At 31.0% G+C, this 20,757-nt stretch overlaps 1 long non-coding RNA gene across 1 annotated transcript; it reads right to left on the reverse strand.

The window, feature by feature from the left end:
* Window positions 1–8,281: 8,281 nt before the first annotated feature.
* On the reverse strand, window positions 8,282–13,028 carry LOC148609593 (uncharacterized). The gene is made up of 3 exons (XR_015914685.1): window positions 12,969–13,028; window positions 9,982–10,111; window positions 8,282–8,729 (listed from the first exon to the last, which is right to left on the reverse strand). It is a non-coding gene; the product is annotated as an uncharacterized LOC148609593 (long non-coding RNA).
* Window positions 13,029–20,757: the final 7,729 nt, after the last annotated feature.

A 20,757-nucleotide genomic window follows, 5' to 3' on the forward strand; every position in this document is an offset into this window, starting at 1 on the left:
GATAATTTTATGACTGAAAATAAGACTACACACAGGTACACACAACAAATGTTCCACCGGGACCTTTTTATGATCTGTTTCGTTTATTTTAATTTTTATTTATTTTTAGAAAAAATCAATTTATGTTAATTTGTTATATTTTTTGGTTTTCTTTTTAGCTTCCATTTTTTTGTGGTGGGTTTGTTTTTTTTTTTGTGTTTTTTTGTTTGTTTTGTATTTTCATTTTTTTTAGGGGAGGGGTTGTTTGTTTTGCTTGCTTTGGGATTGGGTTACAATTTAAAGGACCTATCGGCCGACATGAACGACGCAATCATTCTATCTATTTGATTTTGGGTCTTACTATAATAGTGACAATAATATTATTATTAAGTCGCCGACTTATTATTATTATTATTATTATTATTATTATTATTTTAATTCTCCTGTCAGAAAACGTGTTGAAAGTGTCCGCCCTTTTTCTCAAGAGTGGCTTGTCCAATTGAGATAAAACTTTTTAAGAAGTTAGAACTACTCTTTGAAGGATGCAGAACTTAAAAAAAAAATTCCAGCTGCCGCCATTTTTACCAAATATCCGCCGGACTAAAGTCCCCAATTTTTCACACCGAAATTGGAACTCGAAAATTCAAATTTGTCCGATTTTGATGAAAATTGATATTCACGTTTTTTGTAAGAAGCCTTAATTAAGAATCTGCGGTTCAATCGATAATTTGAGCTGCGTAAATTTTAATTTAAGATTTTTTTTATTTATCTATTAATTTATTTATTTATTTATTTATTTTTTTTTTTTTTTTTTTTTTTTTTTGGTATTGGTAATTGTTATACTATTTCACTTGAACATTACAGTTCATGCTATTAGTTCGAAAATGTGCCTAAATATGATCAAAACTGCCAATACGGATTTAACCGCCCAAATATGGGATTTAGCCATTCAATACGGCTTTTACCCGTCCAATACGTCATATTGGACTGATTAAAATCCGTATTGGCCTAGCGTATTGGACTAATTAGTCAATAAAGTGTAATTTTGGAAGGTTTTCCATATAGGCTGAGTTAGTGGTCCTCGAATAATATTGGACATCGGCTATGCCTTAGTCGAATAGGGCTAGTCTCGGACCAATATGGAAACCTTACACAATAATATTTCGTTCTTTTTTGCATGTTCATTCAATTTATTTTTTAATATTGCAGTGCATTAAGAATTTATATAAAATTATTGTGCCTAACTTATCAAGAAATGGTCAGCAAAGGAATTCCACAGAATATGTGTTAACTGTTTTGTTGTTTTTTATGACCCATGATTATGTAAACAGTCTTAGGTTATTTCTTTTCTTTGTAGAAAGCGGTAATATTTTTTTAAATGATTTTGTATTTCAGAGAGTTTGGTATGAAAAGGTTAGTTAAACGTTTTGGGAATGCGTATAACATAACGTTTAGGATTAACTTACTTTATTTTTTAAATTATGTTAAAAAATAAAATCTCAAATTAGAATAAATCACAACACACCCGTACAAAACAAAAGTAAATGAGCCATCCGGACTTAACCTAGAACAAGAAACATTGACCAGATATACCAGTACGGTGGTCGTCCTCTAATTTTCTATGAACTCCTAAACGAAAACTTGACCTAAGCTTTAGAAAGACGACCAAGTAAAACCATTTTAACTATTTTAATACTATGACAATATATTATAACAAATTAAGAGGTACGAAAAACTCCACACTTTGGTACGTTACTCATCAACAGTAAGAACAGTTATCAACTGTATACAGAAATATACTATTAAATTATGTAATTATTATTCTACTAAAGAACCACCACAAGTAACCTGCTGGAAATACGTCTTTGTTTCATTTGGAATGGCAAAACTGTACAATCGATAGGTTGGGATGATAATGTATGGTAATTGGTCTCTGAGGAATCGTATGTGTTTATCTAATTATAGAAGGTATTAGACAATACTCTGTGGGACAGAATCATTACATAGACAAGATTTCTCTGTAAAACTGATTAGCAACACAAATACCTATAAGGGGACTTCAGAAACAATTTTTGAGAGATCGAAGAATGTCTTAAATTGGTTTGACCTTCATTAGTTTACCAGATGTCATAGATGTGAAAAATGTGAATATCCTATCCCAGATTGCTTTTATTTGTATGTAAATAAATTGAGATGTTCCCCCCATTTTCTACAAAAATAAGTTGAAAAATTATTTAATTTTATTTTCCTTTATTTCACCATACAAATAATATTAAAGCAGAAAAAAATAAGCTGATATACATTACTAATATGAAAAAAAATGTTTGCAAAAGTCAACTTTTTTAACAATTGTTGGTGAATCAACTGAAAATAATACATTAATCAAAAATAAAATATCCGTAAAGCTATACTGAAAAACCAGTTCATAGCAGATTTTATCTCTGTTACGTTTGTAATCCCTAGCAGTGAACAGTGGCAATAATTTATCTTGAAATGTATTTCTTGCCAAAACCTTTGACAAATTCAACTTTCATAAATCGTTGCTGTTTGTTATTTTGTTTACTTGTATATGTTATTGTGAAGTAAAGTCTTTCCATGTTCAGTATCCACGTTTATTTTTGTTTCAAAATAAGTGCAAGGATCAAAATAAAAAGATATCAGTCTGTTTAATTGCTTAGAAACCGATAACAGCTTGCTGTTTTATAAAAACATTTAATAATTAATTAGTTTATTAAGTAACACCAAGTAAAACCCCTTACGACTGATCTGTTCGATTTAGTTTCTTGACCTTTGCATAGTATATTAAATTAAGCCATCTGCCATAAACCAGCAAAATTATGCGGCAGCTTAAAAATAGAGACTCCGAAGTCCCCGCACATGACTAAAACGTGCAAACAGGAAAGGGGTTAATGTACTTTGGGAAGATCACAACACTGGTCCTTTTTGACTTTGTACAAGTAATAACTAATTTTTATTTCAATACAGGTAGGACTGTAAAAACAATTAATTGCATACGACGTATGTACCATTATCGAATGATTAAGTCCTAACCAACGGAGAAACCGTGACTCAACAAAAACAGCATGGAGATTTGACCAGGCACACTACTACAGTTAAGTTCAGTCAACATGGACGGAACAATACGGTTTTTTCATGGAAAATCTATTACCTTTTGTCATGACATTCGAATATCGAATCGGCTGGTTTACAGATTGAGTGACCCTTGAAAAATGATGAAATGTGATTGGGGCGCTAAATACAAAAAATGCCACTCATATTAGCATTACAGTTTGCAGAACACATGATTCAGACAGAAACCATTCATTAGCGGCATAAGAACCGTACGCATGAGAATATATCAATCCAACAGTGAAATGTACATTGTACACATGAAGTACTCAAAACCAAAAATGTCATTATATGAAGCCAAATCTAGCACTTGAACATTTTCATGTGCAATACATGGAATAAAGTTAAATGTTAAGGACTTTTGAATTTTGTAATTAGTAAATAATATGTGATATAGATCGGGCCGATAGATCTGACTACCAGACAGGCGAATACTTTTTTTCGACTTTGTTATGGACTTTTGAACTTCAAAATACTGAAATGTATAACATAAATCGGTTCAGTCAAATAAACAGATCATAACAAAATTATTTTCGAAATATGCTTCCAATTACACATTTATCAACCTTCGGAGTTCCAATGCCCTTTACAAATAATATAATGTACATGAATTAAAGATCTTTAGAATATCAGTCAAATATTTTAGTAGACAAAAGGGACCTTACTCTAATTTGGACACGAATAATTTGTAGTAGATTTGTGTCTACATTATAAACAGAAATAAACAGTTTGTATGAACATTTTTTAAAACACCTACATTGAATGTTTTATGAATTATGAATTATATCATTACCTTCTATGTCTTGCAAGTTAAATAATTAAATATCTCTTTATATAGTTTTGTTTTAAATAGCTTTGGTGTTTGTTTGTTTTTTTTTTTTTTTTTGTTTATTTCTGTTTTTGTTTTGTTCCTGTTTATTTATGTCTGTGTATTTGTTTAAGTCTTATCTTTGAATTGAATGTTTCTTGTTCTAGTTAAGAAATATTTCCTTTTAGAGACAGTAAAATTAGCAGTTACATTTAAAAAAAAACACAAGTATATTTACATAAGACACGTAAGAATGCAAAAAGTATTATATTGAGAGTGGTACTAGACTGTTTTGCATACACGCTGTGTTGTTTTAACTTTTGGTTGTGCTTTTTACCTATTGACATATTGATTTTCAGAAGAATATTGCATTTATTTCAGAAATATCATAAAAATTTGCGCATAAAATGTAAATAAAAATCGTCGAGAAAATTAAAAGGCGGTTCTAAGTTTTTCTTTGAAATAAAATAAATGTTAATGTGTTTATCTTTATACAAAAGATTAATGGCACTTCCTTATTTAAAATAAAAGACAGATATTATTTCAACTAACTTTATGTGAAATTAGATATTAATCCTATAAACATATATACACTAACAAAAAACAACTGTTGCTGAAGCAAATTACATGATCTTTCTTATTCTAGTTGCTGACATCGTGGGTTTGGAGACTAGCTTCTGACGTCTTTAGGTAAACCGTTCTTAGTTGTTTCGACCCATTATCGCTTGTTGGTGATCCTCGACCTGAGTGTATCCCATGCGTTTGCCTTTTCTCTATCAAACATGTTCTTCTAGATTGTGTGGATTTTGCCAACACCAGGCAAATTATTTTGACTGCGACAATATTGTTGAATTGTTGAAGAGCGTTTCATCTAAAATTATCGATTTCTGACGGGACATCGATTTATTTAATAAAATCTCAGTTTTGAGGTACTGCATATTACTAGTAAAAGCAGGGACTTAGGCGGCAATCGCCATTCTGGGCTGTCGCCGTCATCAACATATAACCTGACACAAAAAGCAATAGATTATAAATATTAGTAATTAAAGCAGGGCCAAATGAATCTAAAAAGCAAACTCAAACAATATCTAAAGCCAAATCACCCTAAAAAAATCCGTTAAAAATTAGATTTCTAAATTGATTTTCGACAAATAATCATATAAGCAGATCTGATTAATGGTGTGCTATGTAGGAACCATTACTTACTAAAATCGGATGATAATTAAACTCACGCATGAACAAGAACTTCACCTTCATCCATTCCTGGAGAATGTTAACATTCATAATCATATTTTTTTCGACATTTAATAGAAGAAATGTCCATTAATTATTGTTTTGAATTTTTATCGGAGGCTAAATATTTTGACCACCCGGATTGGGTAATCCACTATATATTTTAGATAGATCCTTTAATCTCAGATTCCGTTATAAAGATAATATATTATCATAAACATTCCTAGTTTCTGGGATTTGATACTTCGAATAAAGGATACTACAGACATTATGAAGTCAGCCTCATATATTGGCCTGCACTTAGAGGTCGATGGTAAAGAGAAACTATTGACCAAACTATACAACAAATGCGATGACTTTTCATTCCGTATAGTCAACTCTCCTTCTATCTGGGCAACCATCCCTTCAGCACTTCCATATGGAGTTTTCATATCACAACTCATACGTTATGCCGGAGCTCTTTTAATTCAAATTCGTCGTGTTTCTAGGTCTGGTAGATAAAACGGATTCCCTAACGCTCGTTATAACAACTTTTTTGTTTGGCTTTTTTTTTTTTTTTTTTTTGTTCACTGTCGATTCGGTGTAATCAAATGGTTTATAATGGTACCTGGCAAATGGTTGATCAATCATTCATAGGTTGTTTTCGACATTTTGGGAAAATGGGCAGGATTTAACGTGAAATGAAAAAAATGGTAACTGATGTTTGGCCTACTACAACAAATTAATGCAAAATTTATGACATAGAAGTCAAGGTTCTAACATGTAAACATTATAAGCCGAGGAAGTTGGCATATTACTACATAAGATGTGAAATTTATATTTTTGAAATCAGAATTCGTTTCGCTTGTCAGATAATTTTGTACAGATATGACTACTGTAGTCAGATTAAAGGTCAATGTCTTACGACGCGGAGGAAGCTGTGTCAGTAGTTTCTTTAATTTCTGATTCTGGTGGAAAAATAAACGGAAACTATTCATCAAATTTAGAATTATCAATGGAGAAAATGTATTCAATATATCCATACTATGAATAAACTGGCCTAGCTAGATTTTTTAACATTCTGGTCTCTAGATGAAACTAGATGCTTACAAGTTGTTGCAGAAATGTCCCTCCAAATGTGACAATTTATTATCAAGATGAAACAGTTGCAAACTGATTACCTGTTGCTCGATATAGCAGCGTTTTTTCTGCTTTGTTTTTCTGCTTTGTTTTTCTTTACTTTGTTTTGTTTTGTTTTTTGTTTATTTGTTTCTTTGTTTTTTTTTCTTTTAGACTGTATACTCAATTGGTTTGTCATGGTACCCGACAAACGATGCTAACCTTAACTTGGTTGAAAATACTGCCACAAAATATTTGATTTGGGACTTTTTATGAATAATAGGCTAGGATTACACTTGACAAAAGTTTTAGCTGATGTTTTACCCAGTACAACAAGTTGTCAGTGGAAAATTAATGCAAAGATTACGATGAAAGTCAAAGATTAAAGGTCAAAAGTTTAATTTTAGCCAGTCATATAAATCAAGCTACTTACATATAAATTATATGTTGCCATTGTTTTCCTATGTAAAACTCTATAGAAATTTTGCCCGGAAAGTTAGTGCCCGAAACCAAGAATTTTGGTATATATGCACATTGGAGAATCATGAAGATCTTATGATATAGGAAATTCATACTCCAGCAATGCCAGAGGTTTTCTGGCAAGCTATTTTCTGATTTGGTGGCATCCTTACTGGATTCAAACCTCATATATGGTAAGAGTAGGGAAATTCTCGGATCAGATACCTTTGTTTTTGTATGCATAAGGAACTATATCTTTATTCTGTTTCTGGCTATTAGACAGGTATACAAGTTTGCGTGTGATGCACATCGGATACTACTCCACACTCATCTATCAAATTGTCCACAGTTACGTTGTCTTCATGTCGATTTAAAAGCCTTATGTAACGCGACTGTCTACGTGACCAATCCAATATATTTTTTCGTATCCATCCTTAGACGACTGTTGATATATGAGACGTTTTATCACGTATCCATATACTGTTGTTCTTGTGTTTGTTTTCATAAACCTTTATTTCACTTGGTGAAGAAAAGTCAAGTTTTTAGTGGACTCCAGATTGCTTATTTATGTGTGTGTGTGCATTCGTTTGGTTAGTTTGTGTTGCTGTTTATGATTAATTTGTGTGTTTTCATGTTTAGTGTTTGTTTTCTTGTTCTACTGTAGTCAATGATCAAGAATATCTTGTTCTTCATTTTTACTTCTAAGCATTAAGTCTTACAACTTCAATCAAATTTAAAATGTTGGGCAGGCAGATTTGAAAACAACTGAAACTGAAAATTGTGTAAATTTACAACGTCGTGAAGGTATCATGTTAAAGCTACATATTCTAAATAAAAAGCAATTTAAATTGTTATCGGTCGATTTACAATAGAGACAGAAAACACAGGCTAATTTTGACCGGTATTGGGTAATAAGTTATCTATTGTGATACTTGTTAGTCAATATACCATTCAAAGCTCAATGCTCAAAACATTTTTCGGTTTATGGAGTTTAAAATTTTAATGGTTCATACACACAGGAAGAAAAGACCAGTAATTCTATACATACACGTGTATCATTTTAAATATGTTCGGAACAATTTATATAAGTGTTCGGATCATTGATGAATATGCAGTTTATTAGATTACTCTGTGCGCAGAAACGATTTATATAAACTGACATATAACATATTTGTTAAATATTTAATAGAATGTAAAACGACCAGGTACTAATTATAATTTGAAAAAATTGAGCCGAATCCGTAACTGAGGTTGTAATCACTTTATAAATAATCCGTCTAATGCATTATGCTTTCAACTAAAATTATAATGGACCTAACTTAACCGCTTGTGAATGATAAAATACATGAAATAAATAAAAAAAGCCGGTCAGTGTAAAATACAAAGTAAATATGCTTTATTCAATTTTATTTCTCGCATAATTGTTTCCATTGATTAAATTCTTGTGCAGCTCAACATTTACAATTTTTTTATTGCACAAAAATTAATGTCCAAAAGCAAAAGTTGGATATGGAATGTTTATATATATATATATATATATATATATATATATAATCAAAAGCAGTTGATCGAGTTAAAGAGATGGTGAATTGCTGAATAAAGAATTACTCTTACATCCCTAAGCTTTCTAAGTAACTAGCTACAACAGCTACCCCTTTCATCACGTATTTAGATATGTCTCTCTCTTTACAATGGCTGATGACAATGGCTCCTTTACTAGCTTGCATTATGAGTGTTCCGTGTCCTTTTTTTTTTGGCCACTTTAATATTATTGTCCTGTATCAATTGATACTTTACACCTTCAGCCATGAGATCCTTACATTTGTTTCTTTTGAAGCAACCTACGATTTGTGCACTCTCCTCTTGTGTTATTTTGAGAGCATATAATTTTTCATCTGATGTCCATTTGGCTCCACTATCTAAATGAATGATAGCGGCCTTGTCGGCGTGTTGCTTTCCAGATGCATCTTTGGATTGAGAAATGATATTATCGATCATAAAATCCCAATCTGACCTCTTTGTCCTAAAGGTGAAAAACATTTTTTAAAATTTTTTTTTATTCATTTTTTAAAATTTATTCGTTTGTAAATTCGCATTTGTAATCCTTAACGAAATAGAAATAAAGTTAAACATATATGCACTTCCTATTGATGTTTAGGTCATAATTTTGGCCCAAAAAATGTCAATATTTGGGAATTGAATGTTTTGTGTAGTATGTTTATTGTAAAGGCTTCACAATGATACCACAATTATTTGTCATGTAACAAACCGTCTGAGAAATATAAATGTTGCTTATAGGACACATTTACATCCTGAATACTGTGTCCATATCTACGAAACAACATTATACTTTTAATAAAATATGTAAAACTGAAATTATTCACTAAATATGTAATTTCTTTTCAGTGTGGGGCCACAAAATGACCAAAAAAGTTCAAAATGAACAGACTATCTAAATTTTGGCAATGCTTCAATGATTTCGTTTGCAAAAAAATCATAAATCTGTATGTTCTCTCATTTGTTATGGTTTCAAGACTAACACTTAACAAAATTGCTAATTACTGTTCAGTTATGTATTAGAACAATATAAATAGTCCGCTTTCTTTTACCTTCGAAATACTTTCTGGGTAATAAAGGAAAAACAACAACAAAATTGGTAATATTGGAAGAACTGCATAGTCATAAATAGGACAATTATGTTGGAAGTGAAAAAAGGATTTGTACTATTATGCCCAATCTCCCTTAAATTATGTGGAGCTGCAAACAACTGGTATGTTCAAGGTAATGTTATTCGTTATCTTTATATTTTGTAATATTTCCTACATTAATTTGAAATGCGTAATTGATGCTGTTGATATATATTTTTTTCAAATATCTGTGTTTTCTGATCACCTTTAGATTAATATATTTGATTTATCTTCATTATATGAAATTTAATTGGACAATTAATGCTTTTAATTACAGTTTTAAAAGTTTATTTCATTCTAACTAAATTGGTGAAGGCGTGTAACTTTTTAACTACTGGGTGGTTATTAAAATATAATATTAAGTTTTTCTACACAGATTTCATGGGATAAACGATTCTTCTTTCTTTATTTTGGATGGTTTTCTTTGACATATTCGCTTAAACTTGCATTTCGAAACCTAAAATTATTGACTATCTCGAGTGGAGAAATAATTGTAAACATTCATTTCTATTTAGTTGTCATACATCCGACAAGTATGGTGGGACAGTTTCAACGCGCGTTTTGTCATGAAACTACTATCGTTTATACCTCAGCCCTTCTGATATTTCCTGGATGGTAAGAAATAAAAGAATCTTTAACAAACTTTTCAAAATCATGATTTTCCTGATCAGTTCGTGCCAATACTACTTGTGACAAACCCAGCAAGTCACTGCAACATCTGAAACATATAAAGGGATCTCAAATGAATATGGCCAAACGTTATTTCCATCTTGATATATGATAAATAATTTTGAGTGGCTCAATTATCATACGAATAACTTTTTGTTTTATCTTTTTTGTGTGGCACCTTTATTGAAGGATGGTTGTTTTTAAGGTAGTTCATTATCTTATTTTGTCAGTGAATGATATTCTTGTCATTTTCAATAAATGACTTTTAAATGGTTGCTGTCGTTTTTGTTTTTGTTTTGTGGGTATTAACGAATACGAAATAAAAAGTTAAAATATCCTATATTGAAAGTAATTTAAAAAGGTATATTCCTATGGAAAAAAAAAACTCTATAGTTCAACATACAAGACCAGAGATCAGCTTATTCCTTCTAGGAAAATTTTTTAACACCTATAGATAAAGACAAACCAAAACATCAAAACATTAGAGCTTTTCGGAGACATATCAAATTTTGAAATAGACGGGAATATGCCATGAGGATTCTGTGAAAGGTTTATTTTATTCCATTCATTGTTGTAGAAGAAGAAACGTATAACAGTTGGGTATCCCTCTGTGTAATGAAAAGGAAATAAGGAAGTACGGACTGATGAATGAAAGGTTGGAGACTCCTATCACTGTGAACCCCACTTGAAAACCATGTGTAATAAAACAAAATTTGAAAACTTCTTCCCTTAATATTCAATTCGTAACATCTGTAGGAAGACACAAGGTTAGCAGAGACAACCGAATGCTTGGAAGTTTATCATTATTTTTGTGCTAAAAACGATAAGTCCACAAGAAAACAATCATTGCAGAGGAAATGGTTAACTTTTAAATATGTCAATGTTTTCTTTACATAGAAAGACATGGTAAAAAAGGGATTTAAGACCAATTTTATTTACCATATAATGGCGAGGGTATATTATATTGCAAATAAAAACTTACATTTCATGTTCTTAACCATATCCCTAATTAAATATGCAACAGAATAAATAGAGCACAAACTGTTTTAGAGCAAAACGCAACACAAGAGTGTATTTTTTCTACGCGTTCTGGCTATTCACAATATATGATAGATTATACTCGGACACATGAAATTCTGCATTTATGAGGTAGCTTGTACAACTGATATTTACCTCTTTGTCTACTAATATATTTTTTTTTTATTTTTTATTTTTTTATTATTACACCTTATTGAGAGTTCATTCAGAAGGTATCTGGTTGCAAAATATTTACTTTTAAATCTATAGTTGTCCAAAAATATGTACGGGTTTAAAACTAGTGGTAAAAATTAAATTAATAAAAAATAAATACCGTCTACAAAACTGCATCGATGTATGGCAATATTTTATCCAAAAACCGCAGCTTCTTGTTGCCCTTTATGCATAGTTCGAAAGAACACAAAATGTTCTTGTTCGCAGGATAAAATTGCCTTAAAATAGCCTACAGGTATCTGTGCAGGAAAGCAGGGCTTTCTTACAAAACGCAATAGTTTGTGAGCACAACACGCTTGTACAATTCTGATTTGAAAGTAGATTAATTTTTCCACAAAAAATTATGCCAAATATAGCCATTTTATATTTTGGTACATTAAACTTTGTTAGTTGAATACTGTTTTCACATTTGTTATACTGTTATTGAGTTATTTCTTTTGTGATTGTTATTGATATGCAGTAAAACTGTGGTTCATTGTGATTTTTTAATCGTGTCTCGTACTATTAAGAGACAGTACAATAGCCAATACATTACATTTTAAAAAAAAGATATACAATTTCATTCGAATAAAATACTAATAAATCAATAAAATATGAATGTTTTACAATTCTGTCTTTTTGCACAAACTGATAACTTTTTGTTTTCCTCATTGATGTGCGAACAGTAATGCGATTGAGTTGCAGTTGAAATTACATTTTTTCATAAATATATATAAAATAAAAAAGTTTCTACAAATGTGAGAGACTTAATTTTACCTAACTTAGTGATGTCTCGGAATTAAATTGTAATCATCAATATTTGTTATATCATAACAGACGAACGAACAAAACCAATTATATTTGAAGTAAGTCATGTTAGTTGGTAAACCATATTACAAAATGAACTATTTATAAGTAAGTCATGTTAGTTGGTAAAGTATGATTTGATAATTTATGAAATGAAAAGGAAATGAAAACATTTCAATGCAAAGTTTAAAAAAAATCACACAACGGTCTATTTTGTAAAATTATGTTGTCACAATTCCTTTTTTTTTATTTATTATTTTTTTTTTTTTGATTAAACACTTTTTTCCTTACATTTCTTTTTATTATCATTATTTATTTATTTTTTGTTATTATTATTATTATTATTATTATTATTATTATTATTGGTTCCCATTTGGAATCAATCATCCACATCAGTACGGTTCTTACTTTGGTGAATTTTAAGGGCGTGATGTCTAATTTTTTGAATTTCTTTCATTTCTACGTTTCTTTTTTTTTTCTTATTGTTTTTAACTAAACTAGCGATTGTTTTGGTGTCTTTTCTGGTATCAGTACTTTATTTTTGTCAGAATAATTGCTTGTTTCAACAGGGATTTTTACAGTACCACCACATTCAAAAAATTTGTATTGCTGGTGCCTAAAAACCAACATACATCATTGGATTAGTCACTCCTATAAAATCCGTGATAACATTTAGAGTTTTAACAGATAACTGCATAAAAGGAGAAAATAATAAAAATTAATTCCCTTAGTCTTGTTCTAACTATTATGACGATTTGGCATCCCCTTTAAAACAACAACAACAACAAAAAAGTAATTACGCATTTCCTATTTTTATATTAACTTTCTCAATCAGGTTTTAAAGGAAATAAATATTAAGATTTCCTTACCAATGCGTGGAATACCAGCAACTGTCCAACACTGCAAACCATATTACAAAATGAACTATTTATAAGTAAGTCATGTTAGTTGGTAAAGTATGATTTGATAATTTGTGAAATGAAAAGGAAATGAAAACATTTCAATGCAAAGTTTAAAAAAATCACACAACGGTCTATTTTGTAAAATTATGTTGTCACAATTCCTTTTTTTTTATTTATTTTTTTTTTTTTTGATTAAACACTTTTTTCCTTACATTTCTTTTTATTATCATTATTTATTTATTTTTTGTTATTATTATTATTATTATTATTATTATTATTATTATTATTGGTTCCCATTTGGAATCAATCATCCACATCAGTACGGTTCTTACTTTGGTGAATTTTAAGGGCGTGATGTCTAATTTTTTGAATTTCTTTCATTTCTACGTTTCTTTTTTTTTCTTATTGTTTTTAACTAAACTAGCGATTGTTTTGGTGTCTTTTCTGGTATCAGTTCTATACGCAGAAAGCTTTTTTTGAATGGAAACAAACGCTTTCATAAATGTAAGCTTAGAAATAATTTTCTGACCTTTATTATGACCCTGTGTTCCATTTACTTTTGTTACTTTGTATGTATGATTTTAGTTACTTTATGTTCTTTGTTGTGTATGTCTGTTTTCCTTGTCTGGTCTTTGTCCCTGGATTACAGATTACCGCTATAACCTTGGTTCCCTTGATTACTCTTCCATAGTCATGCTATAACTATTTTCATTTTTAGCAACTAAGTACCTACCATCATTCATAGGTCTGCAAAAAGAGGGTATCAATATCCTATATTCCTATAAGGGTAAATTTGAATGACGAATATTCCACAATCGCCAATAGAAAGTCCTAATCAGTAAAATTCGTTCTGGGAAATAAGACGTAAGTATCAAATACTTGTTTATACTTTATTTTTGTCAGAATAATTGCTTGTTTCAACAGGGATTTTTACAGTACCACCACATTCAAAAAATTTGTATTGCTGGTGCCTAAAAACCAACATACATCATTGGATTAGTCACTCCTATAAAATCCGTGATAACATTTAGAGTTTTAACAGATAACTGCATAAAAGGAGAAAATAATAAAAATTAATTCCCTTAGTCTTGTTCTAACTATTATGACGATTTGGCATCCCCTTTAAAACAACAACAACAACAAAAAAGTAATTACGCATTTCCTATTTTTATATTAACTTTCTCAATCAGGTTTTAAAGGAAATAAATATTAAGATTCCCTTACCAATGCGTGGAATACCAGCACCTGTCCAACACTGCAAACCATATTACAAAATGAACTATTTATACCCTAAACTGGTTCAAGTGTGTTTCTACTATTTGTTTGCTTAGTCCATTTCAACGTTAGGTTATATGGATATAATTTACAAATCCTTGACTTTAAAAACCTCTCGATTTATAAAAAAAAAAACGATATCCTTCATACATATGATATATAATGAATATTACATGTCAAAATCTGCATCACATGCTATATCACCCCAAGGGGCAACGGTCCGCGGGGTGATATAGATCGGGAGTTGATACAGCAAAAGGTGCAGATTTTGACATGTCATTTTCATATATTTTAATCATCTGTGAATGGGTGCGATATAGGGTAAGCGATATAGGGAATGCGATATAGGGTATGCTATATGGGGTATACGATATATGGTATACGATATAGCGTTTAAACCAAAACTAAAAAAGTTGTATTTTAATCTAAATGTATGGTATATTGATGTAATCCAATGTTCACGTTTATCATTCAAGACAATACGGTGAGGTAAACGTATTTTATATAATTCTAGGTTCTTTGACACACGTGTGAATGTTTGATGAAGGTAAACAAAGATGAAAATAAAATGCAAATGAAAAAACAATAAATCAAATAATATCCAGACAAATCACGTAGGATATACTTTGGTAGGAAGTAAAAACAAACATCATTATTACGAGGAACAGGGTGTTCATGATCCAGAGACAAAGAATAAGACAGGCGAAACACTATAAATAAATTTAAAAAAAACCTTAATGTACACCCAAGGACAAAGACCACACATGGAAAATCACAACAAAGGACAGAAAATAACCAAAACAATACGTACTATGTTACAAAACTTGGACTTCCCTAAATTTGGGAGCAAGGACCAGGTGCATTGGTAGGGTAAATGTTCTTTGCTTTTCTAGAAACACCCGACCAGTTGCTCATGAAAAATCAAGTCCAGGGAAGACAAAAGAGGAAAAGACAACTATGACACATGAAAAAGTCAGTCTTCATGGTACAGATGGTTACACCGTATGAACTAAATTGACTGAAACAGAAATGTTCAAGTGCTTATAACTAGTAATCTAATGATATTCTGTTTACTAGGAAATAAATAAACTTTGAATACCTATTTTCTTTTAATATGCATATTGCGAACGTATATAAACGATAATGAAAAGGACATATTTATACTTATGCAAACACTTTCAGTTTGTGTTGTTATGCTTTTTTAACTTACCTCTCTCTCTCTCTCTCTCTCTCTCTCTCTTCTTGTTTCTTCTTTTTCGTTGCTAAAACGATATATTTTGCGTTATACGTCTTGACCGGAGAACATTAGAATATGTCTGTACATTTGGAATAAGCATTTCCCTTTTTAATTACGTGTAACACTATCAAACCGGTCAAAAGTATTATGAGAATCTTAATTAACTACATGCAAGTGTTAACTAGCATGTACGGTTATACTTTTTACAAAATTTGCAAGAATGAATGTCAATGCATTTCGATCTAACTATAGTGGAAAATGATATACTGCATGTTATCTCTTAAAATGGTCAGTACATATAAAACATAATGAATATCAAATTACATGAGAATTTTTCTTTCATTGGTCAGTTAGTTTAAAAATTATAATGTTCAATAATCCCTGCAAACGAAAGAATGGAGTACAATCAACTGTCCGATGTAACACCGAAACACTAAAAAAATAATGCCATTTTTGCGGTCGTGTAATATTATGGCCTGACGTCCGTCCGTCCGTACAGATTTGTGTGCGATTTCTCGAATTTGCTTGTTCATCTTTATCAAACAACCTAACAACAAAAGAAAAGGTAATCAAGGGAACCAAGGTCATAGCGGTAATCAAAAGAATGTAATCCAGGGACAAAGACCAGACATGGAAAACAGACATGCACAACAAACATAAAGTAACTGAAATCATACATACAAAGTAACAAAAGCAAATGAGCAACTCGGACTCCACTAAAAACTGGGAGCATGGACCAGGTGCACCGGTAGAGAAAGCGTCCTCTGTTTTTCTAGAAATACCCGCCGTTTTGCTCATAAAAAGGGAGGTCCAGGGTAGATAAACGAAGAAAGGAAAACTATCACCCGTTGAATAAATCAGTTTTCATGGTGCAGATGGATATACCATAACGATCCACGAGTTCATGATGACCATAAAACTTGTAGTGATTATTTCAATCTTGTGGCAACATAACCCTATTTGTTAGAGTTTTAGCGCGATACAAAAAGTGTGCGTAGTTTCGGCAAGCTCTGGCATAACGTATGAGTTATGATATGAACACTCCATACGCAAGTGCAGAAGGCATGTTGCCACAGATGAAAGGAAAGTTGACAATTCTGAATGAAAAGTCATCACATTTGTCGTAAAGTTTGATTAATAGTTTTTCTTTACCATTGACTTCTAAGTGTAGGTCAAGATATGAGGCTGACTTCACAGTGTCTGTGGTATCCTTTATCTCAAGTTCGTTGGGGTAGATGCGATGTATCAAATATCCGAAATTAGGATTGTTTAAAGATAATACGTCATCTGTATAACGGGAACTGAGATCAAAGGATCTAGCCAAACGATATTCTTTCTTTCGGATCAGATCAGCTATAAAGTCAGCCTCATAAGAGTGAAGGAATAGGTCAGCAAGTAAAGGAGCATAATTTGTTCCCATTGGAATGCCGACCGTTTGTTGAAAAACAAGTCCACCACACTGGACAAATATGTTGTCGATTAAAAATTCCAGCATTTTGTAAACATCTTCCTCTGTATATTTGAAAGATGATTTGGAATTATTTCTTATAAGTATGAGGAATCTCTACCAAGAACTACATATTTGTATCTAGGTGTACCATCTTTTTTTAGAAAAACAATTGAATTGATTTTTGTGGTTCTGATTTGATCCGTTTTAGAATAAAGGGCCAAGAAAGATACCAAAATTAAGAACTATTTAAAATTTAATTATATAATTCTGGTAAAAACAAATGGATGTCTATAATATTGTTTCACAATATTGTACTACGAAGATTAAACTTTGGTTGATTTTGGAGGCAAGACTGAACAATTATGGAATGAATGGTCCGAAACGCCCCGACAGAATCAAACATTTCCTAGTTGAAGATTTATGGTACAAAAATGTCGTAAAAATATTTTCGTGATATCCAGACAACTACTTGACTATAAGAAAATGGATATCTATGCAATCGTTCCTCAAGATGCCATAACAGAAAAGAAAGGAATTTATCTTGGGGTTGTAACTTGAACCATTTAGGCAAAACGGTTCACTTTAAATTTGTAAAATGTATGGCAGATATCAAGCTTGAATGGTTTGGCTATACTAACTGTTCAGGATTCTACTGAAATTCTTCCAGTTTAATGACCGATTTACAAGTTTGCAAATGTAAAAACATATATCCAGAATGAAACTTATTCAATGGCAAAAATTTCTCTTTGTAATGCCAGGTATATTTTGCCAAAATATTTTTTAGGTCAGGGACTTTTTACATCAGCATATGAATACAAGGAAAATGATAACAATATTAATATTTAATTCTCAGTCTTCAGGAAGGGATGCATGTGTGTCATAACCAACCGAATTCACTTTTATTTCTTGTTCAGCACCAGCTATAGACCACATGAAAATCTTAGTTTTTCATTAAGGTGTTGCACTTTTGAAGTAAAAAATATACATGACCGTACATAAAACAATTACATTGCAAGAGTTATCTTTCTTGATTTGGATTGATTTAAGTGGGATGTTAAAGTGTTGTTTTCTCAAAAGTACAAATCTATTTACAGAAACGACTATTGTCAAATGAAAATATTACATTTGTAGACAAAATAAAAAAAGCATCGCTCATTTTTCTACAATCAAACTTACCGTAAGCAATGTTTTAATTTTATATGGACAAGTACTTTAATAATTTGTTATCATCATCACTACGTTTGTGTGGTATAATGACAATGGAAAAATTGTGAATATGTCAAAGAGACAAAACCCACCGGGATGAAAAATGTCACCTCAAAGGCATCCATTAGTCTGCGATGAACGAGGAGAAACTCTCATATCCTGGGCAGACTGAAACTATTTACTCAAATATTCCATGTGTTTAAAGTCCTTACATGGTAGTTCTTGTCGACTTGTGTAAACCCATTTGTATAGCTAACAAGTAAGAATGTACAGAAAATATCAATTTTCGATTCATGGTTATACTTTTTTTTTAACTTTTCATCATATGTGACAAACAATTCAAAACTTGGTTGAAACAGTTTGCACGAGGTGTTTGCGTTTCGACTTTCATAAAACAAATAGCTAGGATTAAAATTGAAATAAAAAGTAGAACATCATGTCATACACTCAGTCAAAAGTCAATGATCAAAAGTTTAATTCTAGCTACCCATAAAAATAGAATCGAAAACATTTGGAAAACATTAGTTGTATACAAAAAAATTATAAGTTGTATGTTTTCCTATGTAATGGTTACGATGTTAAATGACAAACTCAAAATTTTCATACATTGTAGTAGTTTTTTTGTAAAGTGCAAAGACGCATTAATACATATTTGTAAATGTAAAACGAATTAATTATCATGTAGATTTAAGATGTATAGCATATGGAGAATTAAAACACATAGTCTACCTACTTCCTAGCTAAAGTGCTAACAAGATACAATCACTGTCAGTTGAAAATAGAGATACATGCCTTATAAAGCAATTTGACTTTAATCGACTCCACTTCATAAATAAACGCAATGTATGATATATAATACTGCACATACAATCGATTATTACATAAGTGATACTTATGACACTGGTCGATTATATAAACATCTCAAATTAAAAAAATCCTCACGTTATATATATATATATATTTTAATCTTAACCCTTTTTAGGTTTTGTGGGGAGATAACATTTAAAAAGTGTTTGATTCGTGACAATGTATCCAGTTTACTTATTTTAGAATATCGTGAATTATAGATGATATAAATGTTTTTAAGCGTAGTTCATGTCATAATGGGGTTATTTCTATCAGCTTACATTTCAAAGCAACCCGATAAAAAATAAGGATCGTTAACTTTTGAAAACTAAGCCATGATGATCATATCTTCCAATGAGGCAGGGGATCTGATTTCGTCTTTTTGTATCAGTACTTGATACTTATATTTCTGTTTTGTTTTGTTTTGGTTTGGTTTTTTATTTTTTATTTATTTATTTTTATTTTATTTTATATATTTTTTTTTTTTATATTACGAGCACCAGATTAAATGAAAACATAGCAGGTAATTACATGTATACATGATAAAACGACAATGGATATGGTGAATATGTCAAAGAGGCAACAACTCCACCTGGTTGAAAAATGTCAGTTCAAGGCCAACTCTAGGATTTCAATGAACAACGAGGAAACTCTCACATCACAGGGCAGGCTACAGCTGAACTCAAATCAACATTATACACAAGTACAAAGAAAAAGTCTTATATATACTCAAGCAAAATAAAAGTAAATTGAAAGTGAAAACGAAACAAGACATACAGTGGCCAGAAAATCTAGACTTGGGACAGGCGCATTAATTGCAGCTGGGTACTTTGGCGTGATCACAACCCTACTCTTTTGTGGGAAAAGTCTTGCACAATAAAACACACCATAAAATCTGTTCAAACAGTCTAAGTTTCTCGTTAAAAAAATAAAAAAAACTGATTATACATTACACAAATGCAAACCTAAAGTCTACTAACAGTTAAAGGCATGTCAGCGCCAGACCAATTTAAACCTACAAAAAGTTATGTCCTCATCGTATGTAATATCAACCTCAAATGTTCCCGTGCGGGGTTGAGAACCACGTTACATCATACATGTGACCATACAATAAGGACATAACCCTTATTATTCCGAAAATCAACTGCTTTTAAATATTGTGTTAGTTTCTATGCAAAAACTCCATGAGGGAATCAATGTTATTACAACAAAAATGTTTTTTTTACGATTTGACAATACCATATTATTCTAATAATCGACATCGAAGAATAAAAATGAGTTCCCACATACAAATATCTTTTTCTGTTTAATTGGATCTAAATTCCAAATAAATGCATTAAATATGAGCAAATCACAATATCATTTTAATGGAATGTGTTGCGATTTGTACAGACATAGGCGTCATAAAATTATCAATGTGTTATGAGTCTTGTAAATCCATTTTTTCTATTTCTATTAACTAGAAGTACTGTGAGCAAGCTCACTTTAAAATGTGATGCAAAGCCTTGTTGGCTTTGACCGCACCTGTTTACATTCAGCTCTTAATTTTGGATTTAATGTTTGTCAATCGGAAATGACAAATTCATGCCAGACAGTTTGTGGTAAACCACCTTACTGTTTGAAATTAGACATTCACTAAAGACCCAATATCCTAAATGTGTATATAGAGGGTATATCGCCAATTCATCTTATTGTGTACCAACAGTAAGTGCATGTTGATTATTCCTCGGTTACTTAAACCA

The sequence above is a fragment of the Perna viridis genome, chromosome 8 (assembly GCF_037379345.1).
Source record: "Perna viridis isolate PV_CMFRI_1.1 ecotype Kerala chromosome 8, ASM3737934v1, whole genome shotgun sequence".
NCBI lineage: Eukaryota > Metazoa > Mollusca > Bivalvia > Mytilida > Mytilidae > Perna > Perna viridis.